At 43.9% G+C, this 12,597-nt stretch overlaps 1 protein-coding gene and 1 long non-coding RNA gene across 19 annotated transcripts in view; one reads left to right on the forward strand and one right to left on the reverse strand.

The window, feature by feature from the left end:
- Positions 1 to 12,597, forward strand: part of LOC121070426 — a 38,659-nt gene that overhangs the window by 17,680 nt on the left and 8,382 nt on the right. For 2 of the 14 annotated variants that reach the window (XR_005820067.1, XR_005820076.1), the window contains exons 2-4: positions 381 to 601; positions 2,152 to 2,345; positions 7,816 to 8,017. This is a non-coding gene — a long non-coding RNA (uncharacterized LOC121070426). Of the gene's footprint in view, positions 1 to 380; positions 602 to 2,151; positions 2,346 to 7,815; positions 8,018 to 8,878; positions 9,132 to 9,395; positions 9,651 to 11,588; positions 12,096 to 12,597 lie in introns of those variants that run through there. The other 12 variants (XR_005820066.1, XR_005820062.1, XR_005820068.1 and 9 more) reach the window with 10 other exon arrangements.
- The window catches only part of RAD51B (RAD51 paralog B), a 378,738-nt gene that overhangs the window by 839 nt on the left and 365,302 nt on the right, over positions 1 to 12,597 (reverse strand). The gene's annotated exons all lie outside the window — the stretch shown is intronic.

Here is a 12,597-nt window from a genome sequence, read left to right on the forward strand (position 1 = left end):
CAGTACGAGTTGTTCCATTTTTAATCTTGGTCCCATGTCAATGCCAGGAGGTAAAGTGCTTTGGGATTAAGTTTACTATGTAAATAAAGAATATTAAATTACTGTGATTAGACACCTTATGCAGAAAATGGACTGCTTTTTGTGAGAGGAGATATTAAAAGACAAAATAAAAGCATCCTTTAATACCTTCCTAATTCACCTGCAAACTGACGGAAAGAACACAAACTGAAGAAACACACAGAGTTATTAAGACCAAAATACCCAAGGTAAAAATGAATCATCAGTTAGATCATGTCATGTCCTCCTGTTCACTGCTATGAAGTGCATTGCAAGGTATCATGCTCCTACTCAAATGTGTACTTCTCTTCTGATTTCTGCAGCTGATCTGTTGTGACAAGCTCTGCCCCAAGGACCCTGCAGAACAGCCAGCTCCTATCTGGGCCGATCCCTATTGTGCTGTATCAAAGCCCTGAAGAAAGTCAATAAAGCTGAAAGGAGGAGGGTGAAAGGCAAGGTATTCCCCTGCAACAGGCCATGCCATTATTAGTATTAACAGAGGGGATATTATAGAAGAATCAGGAGGCTTACGCAGTTTGGCAAGGTAAGCTGTGTCTCAATTTTCCTCCTCCTCTCTAGCCCTGTTTGCTAACTATATGAAACCCAACTACACTAGAAAAGAGTTGCTCCTATAGCTGTCAGTATAACTATACTGATATGATGATAATCCTAATGCAGGTTGAACAAAAAACACTTTTGCCAATACACCTTTGATGACTTCCTCGAGGCAAATACGCTATACTGACAAAGGCACCATTAAGACAGTCTAAAACAACCTTGCTACCTACTGTAAGGCATCTACTGCATTGTTAAAAACTATACCCCTAACCAACTTTCTTTTAATGTAGAGCTGGTTTGACAACCCAGAAAATGTAGAGAAAATCCTTTCTGTGAATTTACTGGGAGATCCTAAAGAATCAGCGCAGTTGTCTACACTCTGCCTTGCTTGCAACAGGGCTGGCAGTAAACGTTTCTGAAAACATGTTTCTGTAGAAAGCTAAGAAAGGGAATAGGCGAGCAAATTCTTTCCAAAGAAACTACTCTTACTGAGCCTTTGGGAACTTTATATTCTTATCCTATTAAAACAAAACAACAACAACAAACAAACACACACACGCATGTGCACACACACAGACACACAAACAAAAAACGACAACTCGGCTCCAAAAGCCCCCAAAGTAAGAAACCAGTTAATGGGAAAAATAACATTATTTTTAGTTGATAAAGTCCCTCAGCAAGGGAACAGAAAATACCATCTGTCTTCAAGAATTTAGGCATTCCGCAGTCATGATGTGCTAGGCTTACAAACACTGTCATTCTTAGCACATTAAAGATAATGTAAAAGATTTTTGTAAATGTTGGATTAGCCAACTAGATTTCTGGGCCTGAGATAACACAGTAAATATGCATTTTCACTACGCTATCTCTTTTCTGGTCATTTGTTTGTTTCTGTTAAACTGTGACTTTTTAAAAAATCACAGGAATTTTGCAAGTATGTTTAACACCACTGCTTCTTGAACAGCACCATGCAGGAATGCCAGGCCTAATGAATCTCAGAGTTTGTAAAAGCAGTGGGTCACAGGTTTCATCTATAAGATACTACAGCTTTTTTCTGGATTTCAGTAAGGTCCATTTTCCACCAAGCAGGGTTTGTGTAGGAAGCTTAGTTGCAAGTTTAGCCAAAGAAAGACACCATCCATCTGTCATCACAAATTATAAACATTAAGATAGCTTTTTAGCATTGGCTTTCTAGAATAACCACTCATTATTAACAGGTAACAAACAGTTCCCGTTGGTTTTGTATTGCATAGCATTACCCAGTTGTGTCCTTACCTGAAGTAGGCTGATGCTACATAAAACTGCTTGGATTTCTATACGGGCTCTCATTCAGTCTATTTTATTTTCTCTGAGTGATTCAACTGGTGGAACTGGCCTAAATGATTATAGGCAAGCACATGTAACCCTTTCATGGGGATAGAAGCCATTGCAAAGCTATTTGTAGTGTATGTATGCAAATCAACTTCAGTTTAAGATAGTCTGGGAGAAGTTTGAGGGGGATTTCCCTGCTTTATGTAATCTATTGTTGCTTCTTAGCTTCCTCTATTCACATGGCCAGGAGGCATAACCATGACACCGCTGGTAATTTCTCAAACTCAATCTGAAAGCAAAGACAATGTGCTCAGTGACCTACAGCAGCCTCGCAGCTTTCGGTAAATCCTCAAACTCTGGCTCAATGATATCCGGAATAAAGGCGGCCTGGAGGAGAAGTGGGGGAAACAACGCAGCTGGTAAGGGCTTCGCTCACTTACTGGCACGCTTCGAAAGTGGTTGACAGCCAGGGACATCGATGCGCTAGCCCTCAGATACAACTCTGCCCTACCCATATCTCTCATTTACTTTTCCCAAGCCGTACAAAGCGCCACATCTCCCGCGTGATCAGTGCCCTCAGCTCAGCGTGGAATTAGCGTGGGGCAGTCAGGAGACCAAGCTGCCAGCCACACTGCGGCAGCTGCCTTCCCCTGTCATTCCCAAGTGGTGGCTGAGAAAAAACTGGTCTCGCACATGTGCCCAGACAGATCTAGCAAAGGTACTGAAATGACAGGCCAGGCAGGCAGAAGCTTTAAGGCGTGTCCTCCTCAGGTAGGAGAAGCAGCCCCCAAAGAGCTCTGTGCTGCTGAGAGCAGATGGTGCTGATGCCCAAGTGAGCCTGCTCAGCACCAGCCCAAATATTGGTCTCTGCACAGCACTCTGTGCTGTACCAATTGCAGTGTTATCACCCCAAATAGGAAGATTTATAGTTCAATAGCTACCCAGATTCTGAGAAACAGGCTTACCAAAAACCACAGCTAAGGGAAATATAACAGGTGAAGTAAGCATGGTGGTACCAAAGAGGAAGGAAACCTCTCTGCAGTGCACTGATAAGAGTACGCTTGATACATACTGTGTTCAATTTGGACAATCCGCAACCAGGAAAGCACAGGCTAGCTGAAGGAAATTCAGCTCGGAGGCTCTAGGGACTGAATCAGTCTGTTAAAATGCTTTGTTGGTTTTATGTATCTCTACTTAATTAGGATGCTTAATGAACACATTGGAAAGATAGTATCTGTTAAATATTCAGCAGGCTGACCTTTCAGTTACAATATGACAATTCTGAATAAAGTTCTCGGAAAGCTTGTGCTAGGTACTCCAACAATGCCAAAGGGAATTGGACTGGAGGGAAAAAAAAAAAAAAAAAAAAGTAGGACACTATTGTGGAGACCTGGCTAAAAACCCAGGCCTTGCCACCAGACCATTGAATGATCCTGGGCAAGTTGTTTCCTGCCCTGTGCTTCAGTTTTCTCATCTGTAAAAAGAGTACAGTGATACTGACCTTCCTGGTAAGTTGTCGAGATGAACGGATAGAAAAGCTGTAATACATTATTCATTCCTAATTATAATTTCTGAGGAACGAAAGGCAAAGAGAAGAAGCCATCGAGCTTTCAGATTTCCTTGATCATCATAAAAAAGAAAAAAGCACCACATAACATTAATTTCATGCAACAGAAATGTTTAGCAAGTCACCTTTAAGACGAAAGAGTGGGAGCACAACTAAAGAGAGCTAAAAGTGGGCAGACACTCAGGAAAACACTCCAGATGGTGAAACGAGTTAGGCTGCAGAACAGGCTCCCACAGGAAGCGGTGAAACCCCCATTGTTTCAGACATTTGAAACTGAATTCTTCAAAGTGCTGGTATATATAATACAAGGAACCGCTCTGCACTGCCTCGGAGATGTCAGCGGCGCTGGGACAATCTGTGAGAGCAATACACACCACTTCTGCAACCTTTAAGGGAATTCTTGCTGCTGTACCTACGAGGATCTGTAGACTCTCTTTATCAATGTACTAGCTGGGAACATCCATCAGGGAGTTACCACACTGTGGTTTTGCAGGAGATGGATTCAGTAACCCTTAACAGGTCTTTTACATTCCTGCTTCTGAGATTTGAACTTTGCATGTCTGTCCAAGAGGGGAAAAAAGCCACCTGCTCTCTACCTGATGATTACAGTGTGCATCCTACAGACAGACAATTTACTTCCTATATCACAATCTAATGAAAACTGGGTGGCTTGATATTTACAGGCAGCGGTTTGCAGAAGAAATACCATGATTTTAATAGGAACCAAATGAAAGCTCATTACGTAAACAGCATTATGAGACGCAGAACTGATGTCGAAACGCTAAATGCTCTAGGTCAAACTCACCAAAATGGGAACTGGCAGTGGCTTGCTGGAATGCTGGGGTTTCTCCACACTCGGATACTACTGCAAACATTTCCCGCTGCTGCGAACGCTGGTTCAGCTCCTCTGGAGGTAGCTGCGGAGGGAGCCTGACTGCTTCTGTTGTTACTGGCACTCAAAATCTCAAGACCTTTTCTGAAATCCAAATTCAGAGCTTTGGGCCAATTTTATTGATACAACTTGGTTTACTGGTTGGAGCAGGTAGAGGGAGAGAAATTTGTAAAAGGAGCTTAGAACTGGAGCTTTAATGCCTTCATTTCCTCTTGGTCTCATACCTGCTGGTATGCTAGGAAAGAGGCAAATTGATTCAGATGGCATAACTGCACTGGTGACCCTGCCTTATTTTATTCACTTTGGCTCTGTACAGTCTTCTCTCACAGGCTCCCTGCCTTCAACACTTCCATCTTTGTGGTGACCCAAACACGTCAATTCTCGAATCCTCCTTTCTGCGGGGTGGGGAGGGACAGGGAAAGGCAGCTGAAGAGCCTGCCCGGGGGCAGGACGAGCACAAGCACTCCTGATCCTGTTGCAAACACTGGGTTCTGCGAGGCCTCAAGCGCCACGGCACGTTTCACGTGAAGGCTGGCACCGCCTGCCTGCTGCTGCTGTCCCGGGCCAGAAATGCGGCAATTTCCTTAGGAATGAATCACTAACAGAAAACAAACAAGAGCTATTTAAGAAGTTTCTCTTTTCCCCTGAATGTCTTGTCCAGTATCATATTCCTGACAGTTTATTCTTCAAGAATTTAGTCATCTAGGGTTTCAGTGACTCATCTGATGAACCTTCTACCCATTTCCTGGAAAGAGTCCTGTGCAGTCCTGTGCAGCCCTAGCCTCATCTTCCTACGTTTTCATATATTTCAGCTTTTCTCCATTTTAGGCGTGGGGGAGAGGCAATAATATTTGAATGCACCCAAATTTGCAATGTAACCGGAAAGCAGACTGGTGAAAGAAACATCTGGAAAACAAAGATGGGCACTGAATCACAGAGTCTCTTTTGGAAGAAGCTGCCCCTTGGATGGAAAGCTGGATAGAAGAAAAGAAGCTGCTGTAAGAAGAGCTGTGTGGTACAATATGGTCATGAATTTACCAGAGCTGTACCCTATAAAATGAAGATGAAAAAGATTTGAAGGCTCTCACACATTGCATGGGCGGGTGTGACTCACTCTGGGCAAATGCCACTGATGACAAGTGCCCTGACACAAGCTATTGAATGAATTGGGCTGGATGGGAACCAGAGTAACCGTTGTACATATTGGGGCCAATCTGAAAGACACTTCTGTGCAGAAAACAACTGCTTCCTTTCCTAATTAAAAAGAAAATTCCAAAGCTGCTCTCAGACAGCTTGAGGGCTACTTTAGCAAACTCCGATTTAAGTTGCACGATGCCTATAGCAGATGGCTTACATCACTGATGTCCAGACCATTCCTCCCAACACATACAGGTGTGCTACCGTATATATTTATGCTACTGCTGAAACAGGGGTCTAGTGTTGTTAAAATATTCAGAACTGTGTGGGAGCGTGAGCCCGTCCACATAAATCACAGACGTGCGGAGCAGCTCGGAGACACCACCAGCATATGCTCCCAGCCCCCTGCCTTCTCCTGGGAAGTCAGCAGCCAAAGCACCACCGGCTTACACTAACTTGCAACAGGGCTAGCGAAGGAATTGTGAGATCTGTGTGATGCAGGCTGAGACAACATGTCAAGCATTCTTGGAGGATGATTTCAGCGCTCAGTTATACGAGTACCACTGGCATGTATACTGCGTGTGTACATGCAGATATACGCTGTATATATACACCGACGTGCGTCACAGGCCTGATCCTTTTAAAGGGATACAGTGTCAGGTCAAAGCTGGCCCGACATTCTTCTTATTAAAAAATAAATAAACTTTTACAAGCCCTGATTCCAACAGAAATGTTTCCATGATTTATTTTAAGAAGGGAACATTCCCCTGCAGTGCTCACCGCAACCCAAACATTGCAGTGCTGTGCAAGAGCATGAGAACCAGAGAGGAAACTGAAGAATCTGTTTTCACTGCTCCAGAAGAGAAACACAGAAAGTAAACAAACAGCAAAGCACTGACAAATAAATTTGATTTCAGTCTTGGCTGCAGTGTTATCTATACTATGGCTAAGGAGACTAGACGTGAAGCATGCATATTTTTCTAGCGATTTCTGTAAGACGTGACTGAGCATGGGATGGGACTTGAGGGAGCCATCTACACTAGGAAAGAGATTTATTTTTCTTTGTCTGATCCTTCCTGCTCCTCATACCTTGCCTTACACATCTGAGAAACTGAACAGCAAACCAGAAGAAATCGTCTCTTGTTTTCAAAACTAGAAAATAATTTGAAGCTTAGGCAAGCTATCCAGGAAATAAATCCCTTGTTTGTGGGAGAGTTGTTAACTCTTGAAAGTGATGGGAAGAGTCTTTCTTCTAAATACCTGGAGCCCTCTATGCAACAGAAAGTGAAACCTGCCTTCAGTGCTACTGCTTTTTGCTTTGATAAGTCTGCAAAAAGCAGCAAGCAGTAGGATAAGAAAAACAGACATACAGAGAGAGAAAGAATGAGCAAGCAAGCAAATACTTTCCTGACAAAACTACGGACTTCTGTGATGACTGAATTTGGCCCCAAGAAATGCACACACACATGCATACACACATGCACCCCCCACCCCCTCAATGCCTCAATCTGAACGGTCTGTACAGAGAAGAGGGAAGGAAAAAATGTAGTGAAGCCTGTCCAAAAAAGACTGTGAAGATAGTCTACTGGCAGAGTAGTGATTGCACCAGAAAGGTTTTGGAAGCAGTAAACAGGAAATGGTTAAGTAAAAGCAGGTGGAGCATGCTGACTGCAGGAACCAAGCAGGAAATAGCTGAGCGTCTGAATGGATGCAAAAAAAAAGCTCTCTTGCTCAGTCCTTGGCAGTCACAGTATGCCCACTGCTCCTGCTCCCAGTCCTCCTCCACCACCCTTATCTCCCCAAGCTACAAAGTCTTGCAGTCAGCAAACACCTTTTGCTTGAGCAATGCACTTGCCTTGAATTTCAGAACCAGTGCCGGAGGCTTGGAAGGCAAGGCTTATGTTCTGCTTGGAAGGCAGAGGAAAAGAGGGACTCACCAACTGTGCCAGGGATGGGTCAGGAGCACCCAGTGCCTGCCAGAGGCTTCGGGAGCTGCAACAGTGCCTCTGGCTGCTGCCCCAGGTGCCCTGGTCCCAAGTGTATTTAGCATGATACTGAATCAGAGAACGACATTTCTACCACCCGGCTCATTCTAGGGGGCTCCCAGAGCACTCTGCTGCAGGATTCATTCTCCATCACTGCTGAAACACAGCCCCTTCTGGGGCAGAGCTCTGCAGCTGTTTAACAGCTCACAGCAACATCGCACAAGCAGATGGAAAAGAAAGCGAAATGTGTAAGAAACGTTCTTTCCACTTTCTTTCCAACCTTCCCTTTCTCTCCTCTTTGTCTACAGCTTTTCTTGCCAGCTCCAGACAACTCCAGATGTGTGTCTTTCCCACCAGTATCTGAAGACATTTGGCTCTGGAGACGGGGGATCTGCGTGCCAGCATGCTGCCTGCCGGGGCTGCCAACCCCAGGGGCTGCGTTCCTGCTGCCGCGCTCTCGCCCCTGGCTGTCCTGACCGACACACTGCTGGATGGAGGGACGGAGTGCTGGTAGGGAACAATTCTGCTTTCTTCCAGATGAGTACAGCCTAGATGTAAAATTGCTTAACGCAGACAAGATACTCTTGCCTTCAAAGTATGTCAGTCGCATTAAAGCCCTGAGGAAAGTTAAGAAAGGAATATATACATTATTTCTGCCCTCCTCTCCTAGACTTAAACTAAAAAAAAAAACAAACTGTTTTCTTTGTATTCTGAGCAAAGAAAAGAGTAATGGCAAACAAGCTCGTATGGAGTTACAACTGCACAAACAAAAATGTTTTTCTGGTAAAGAAATCTTACAAAGAAGTCCTGCTCTTTTTAGACATCATTATTTTGGCAAAACGCACCAGATGTTACTGGGAACTCTCCATCTTTTAAAACAGAGAGCTACCATATACAACTTAACACCTTTCAGATGCTTAGATCCTAGTCTAAGCATGGCCTTTGTGGTTTAAACTCATTTTTCAGGTTCAAACCCACCCTGCCCAATCTCCAACATCCCCACTTCTGCCCTTCTTGGTCAGGGGTAAGCGGGGCCTGGCCCCTCACCGCTGCCCCCCTGGGAGGGGACCGAGGGGCACTGCTGGGGCTGGGCTTGCTGGGTGCCTCCTGCAAGCACCCTCACTCGACCCCGGTGCCGTGCTGCATAAGTGCACGGAGAGGACGTGTCCTGTCAGTGTGGGTGGGTGGCAGAACAGCTGCTGGGAGTTAAACCTCAGTACTGACCTTTGAGGAAAACAGGCTGTGGTTCATACGCATCTAAGAAACCCAGAGAAAGTGACTGAAATGAGCTGAACGAAAATAAGCAGGTGTCTCTCTCCCGCTCCTTTCGCAATTTCTGCTCACCCACCCGCATTTTTTTTTGCACTCAAGTTGTCAAGAAAAACGGCAGGAATGAGGTTCCTGGTATAATTACAGCTTGCTGAGAAAATCGCAGCCTGCAGCAGTAATTCCTTCAGTGCTGGAGACAGATGCTGCTGAGGTCTAATCACAGTGTTCCCACTAAGCAGGCCCCGAGTCTAATCTGTCATCAGCTGAGAGGCCGCTGACTCCTGCCGCGTGTGAACCGGAGCTGCTCGGCCTGATCCTCTCCCCCGGGCCGGAGCAAGGCAGTGCCAGAGGGAGGGTATGTTTCCATTCACTCCTTGCCCTCAGCGACAGCGATACTGCAACTTCAATGCACTGCTTATCTCTCCTCCATGCCTCCTATCAGGGCCACTCAAAGCCTCGCTGGAAAGGGCTCAAGTGCTTGTTTTCAACTTACAATGCCGTATAGTGACTGCAGTTCAAAAATACAATTTGAGCTGAGATAAGTTGAAGGAGAGGCTTAATGAGAACGGCCTGTAGCTAATTCCTCCATCCAATATGTATGGTATTTTCTGCTTATTAGGAGGACAAGGCTGCTGCCCTCGGTGAATGATCTTATAGCCCCTGCATGCTAACATCAACAACAGAAAATCAAGAGTATGAGTACAGGCTGATGAGCACAGAAGTAGGAAGAGGAAAAAGCTAAAGTGCTTATATTGAAAAAAGAACTGGGAGAGAGCACATGCGTGAGGAGAGACTGCACACATCTCCTGTGGGTTACACACAGTTGCTATTGCCATCAAATGTTCTCACATTAAAAAGCTGGTGTTCTGTAGAAGCCTGTGGCCAACTCCATTTCTTAGTTTTCAGCAATTTTTCTGAACCTGCACGTGGTAGCTGTGTGCACACGACGATGCACCAGGTCTGCACAGAAGTAGTGGATATGGTGGCTTCTCAGTCACTGAGGAGGGAGGGGGAACAAAGCGTGGCACAATGTCTCAAAGAGGGGAAGGAGTGAATCATACAGGAAGAAAAACAAAGCAAAGATGAACTTAGAGCATAAGAGAAGAGGTAGACTGTTGGCCGTAAATCAACTTCCTTGCACTCAGAAGGGTGAGTATTACAGCGTGAGGAGTTGTGCTTGACAGTAATGGAAGTCCAAGGAAGTTTGATTAAGATTAAATGGCAGTCACTGGCCAACATAGAAAAGAGGCATTAAGGTGAAAATCAAAGACAGGAAGTGACTAAGTAGGTCAGAAGCTGTGGGTAGTGAGCTGGATAGATTAAATTGGACTTGGAGCGACTAAGTTAGCTCTGCTAATGACACATGATAACACTTATAATGTCGCCAAGTTTAACAAATCTGACTCTGAAATCACCTTCAAGGTCCTGATATCAAATCAGTGATTGCTGAGCTCTAATAGTATCTACATCAGAGCAGATAATGTATGTGTTTTAACAAGAGATTGGTTTTGCAGTCACTTTTTGACCCTGCCAAGCTTCCTGTAAATAGTATTCTGTTTTGACTGAACAGGATTTCTTCATAAGGACTGAGGAAAAATGACCTGACTAATAGAAACTGTTTGACTCTGAGAAGGGCAGCTACTGCAGATTGAAAAGACAGATGCAGTGGAGAAACTCCTTTCCACCCTAAATTCAATAAGTCTTTGATTCAGCAGCTTTGTTCATACTCTGGAAAGCCGGAAGAGAACGGTCACCTTGTATTTTTATACCTGATGAGAAAACCCCAGATTGTGTGTGTGCACTGGGACAGTTCAATGTGCGTCTATTCCATCTTCAAAGAGGCTTTCAATGCTCTTTCAGATGTGGGGTGTGAGGAAGGGTGAGAACTGCTAAAGCTAGCCCCATCCTCATTAAATCTTTGCCCTCTCCGAAGCAGGCATGCAAGTGGAGAGAATAGAAGATATGCATGAGCAACTGAGCATCTGTGGCCTCATGACCTTTGACTGTTGTATTATGGGAAATGTATTCTTCGGTTGCTATGCTTTTCTAATTCATTTGTATTTTCCTTCAGTGACTCCCTTGTATTTTCTTTGGTGCTCCTGTGTAATGGTTTCAAGGAACCACAGATAGCTCCCAGTTAAGCATGCCTACAATAGCTTTAATTAAATGTTTGCAAGTGTCCCACAGTAATGCAAGGGAAAGCGAAAGCAAACAGCTTTTACTCGCTTGTACCTATCCCTTCTGAGCCCTGCCATGGGTGGAGGCATCTGCACTGCTGCCCCTTAAACTTATTTCTAACCTGATGTGAAACGAAGGCCACTGGATCCTGCTGCTCTACACATAAGCACTTCAGGCATTTTCACTCCCAGCAAAAGAGCTACCGATCACCTGTGAAAGGTACAATGCTGAAACCTTTTAGGCCAGGCTACAAGAAATTTAAATAAATAAATAAATAAATAAAATAGAAATTAGGGTAAACATTCTTTACTCAAAAAAAAAAAAAAAAGAGAGAGCGAGAGAGAGAATAAGGTTAAAAATAACCTTTTCTTAAAATACACCCAAAAAGATGCTATAGGTAGGGCAGCAGAAAAGCAAAGGTTTTGATTTTTTTTTTTTTTGAATATTCTGAATTTAATCTTTTCTGTTCTCTGTGTTATTGGCAAAAATCTCAGTCTTGTCACCCTCTTCCGCTGCAATGAGTTACCTATTTATTATTCTCTCCAACAGGGATCTTTGTTTCTTTTACAAGTAGTTAACGACATCATTTTATATGTAAAGAAGAAAGCTGTAAAGGATTTTTTTTTCTTTTCAGGCATTTAAAATAACTATACACAAGGGAAATGAAATTTGGAAGGGGAACTTTTAACATGCAAAGACAGAGGAATAAGAAACAGGATGCTAAGATCATCAGTCAGTTCTTTAAGTCAAATACAAGACAATTTTACAGCACAGGAATAATGTTGCTCTATTTAGAGGAATAATGTTGCTCTATTTTGTATTATATGGAAGATTTGACAGTATCTGCAAGGGTAATCGTAGAATCATAGGATATCTCGAGTTGGAAGGGACCCACAAGGATCATCGAGTCCAACTCCTGAAACGAGACCTAAAGGCTAGTGATTATTTCTAATACTTAGTACTAGTATAAAGTATTTGTCTTGAATATTTCAGCGACTGACATCATTATTATTTCAAAGTTGAGACAAGCTAATTTGAAAACACTTTGGTCTGGCTGTACATATATTATTGCAAATTTATCCACTATTTCTCAGTGACTCACAGAGATAACACACATCAGAAAAGATAACAATAATTGTAAGACTGGAAAGAAAGAAAGAAAAAAAAAAAAGGCCAATTTGATGACAGAAAAAAGAAGCCAGGCTTCTAGCTTTGATCTTGGATATTTCCGTGCACTGAGACCAGAGGCACTGCCAGTTTTTGCAATCTGATGTGCTGGATTTGGCTAGGGTTTGCGCTGAACAGGGACTTGCCTAGCTTTGCTGGAGCTTGAGGTGCGGTAACTTTTCAGGAGGGAACAGAAAGCATGGGTTGTTTCCCTCACGTAGCACAGCACAAACAACAGCGGGGTTGTCTGAGAAGATTGAGAACTGCTGACACAAGACAGTAACAGGAACCAGCAGCTGCAAAGGAGAGTAGGAGTGGGATGAAAAGCAGTCTCACTGAGTGAAGGAGGAAAGGAGAAGGCCAGGGAAGATCTAAAATTAGGAGCAGCTAGCAGATGCTGACAGAGACCTCTTGCTTGATGGTCCCCACGGGCCTGGTCTCGAACACAACCAGGGCAACACAAAGATTCCTACAAG

This window comes from Cygnus olor, chromosome 5, assembly GCF_009769625.2.
Source record: "Cygnus olor isolate bCygOlo1 chromosome 5, bCygOlo1.pri.v2, whole genome shotgun sequence".
Lineage (NCBI taxonomy): Eukaryota > Metazoa > Chordata > Aves > Anseriformes > Anatidae > Cygnus > Cygnus olor.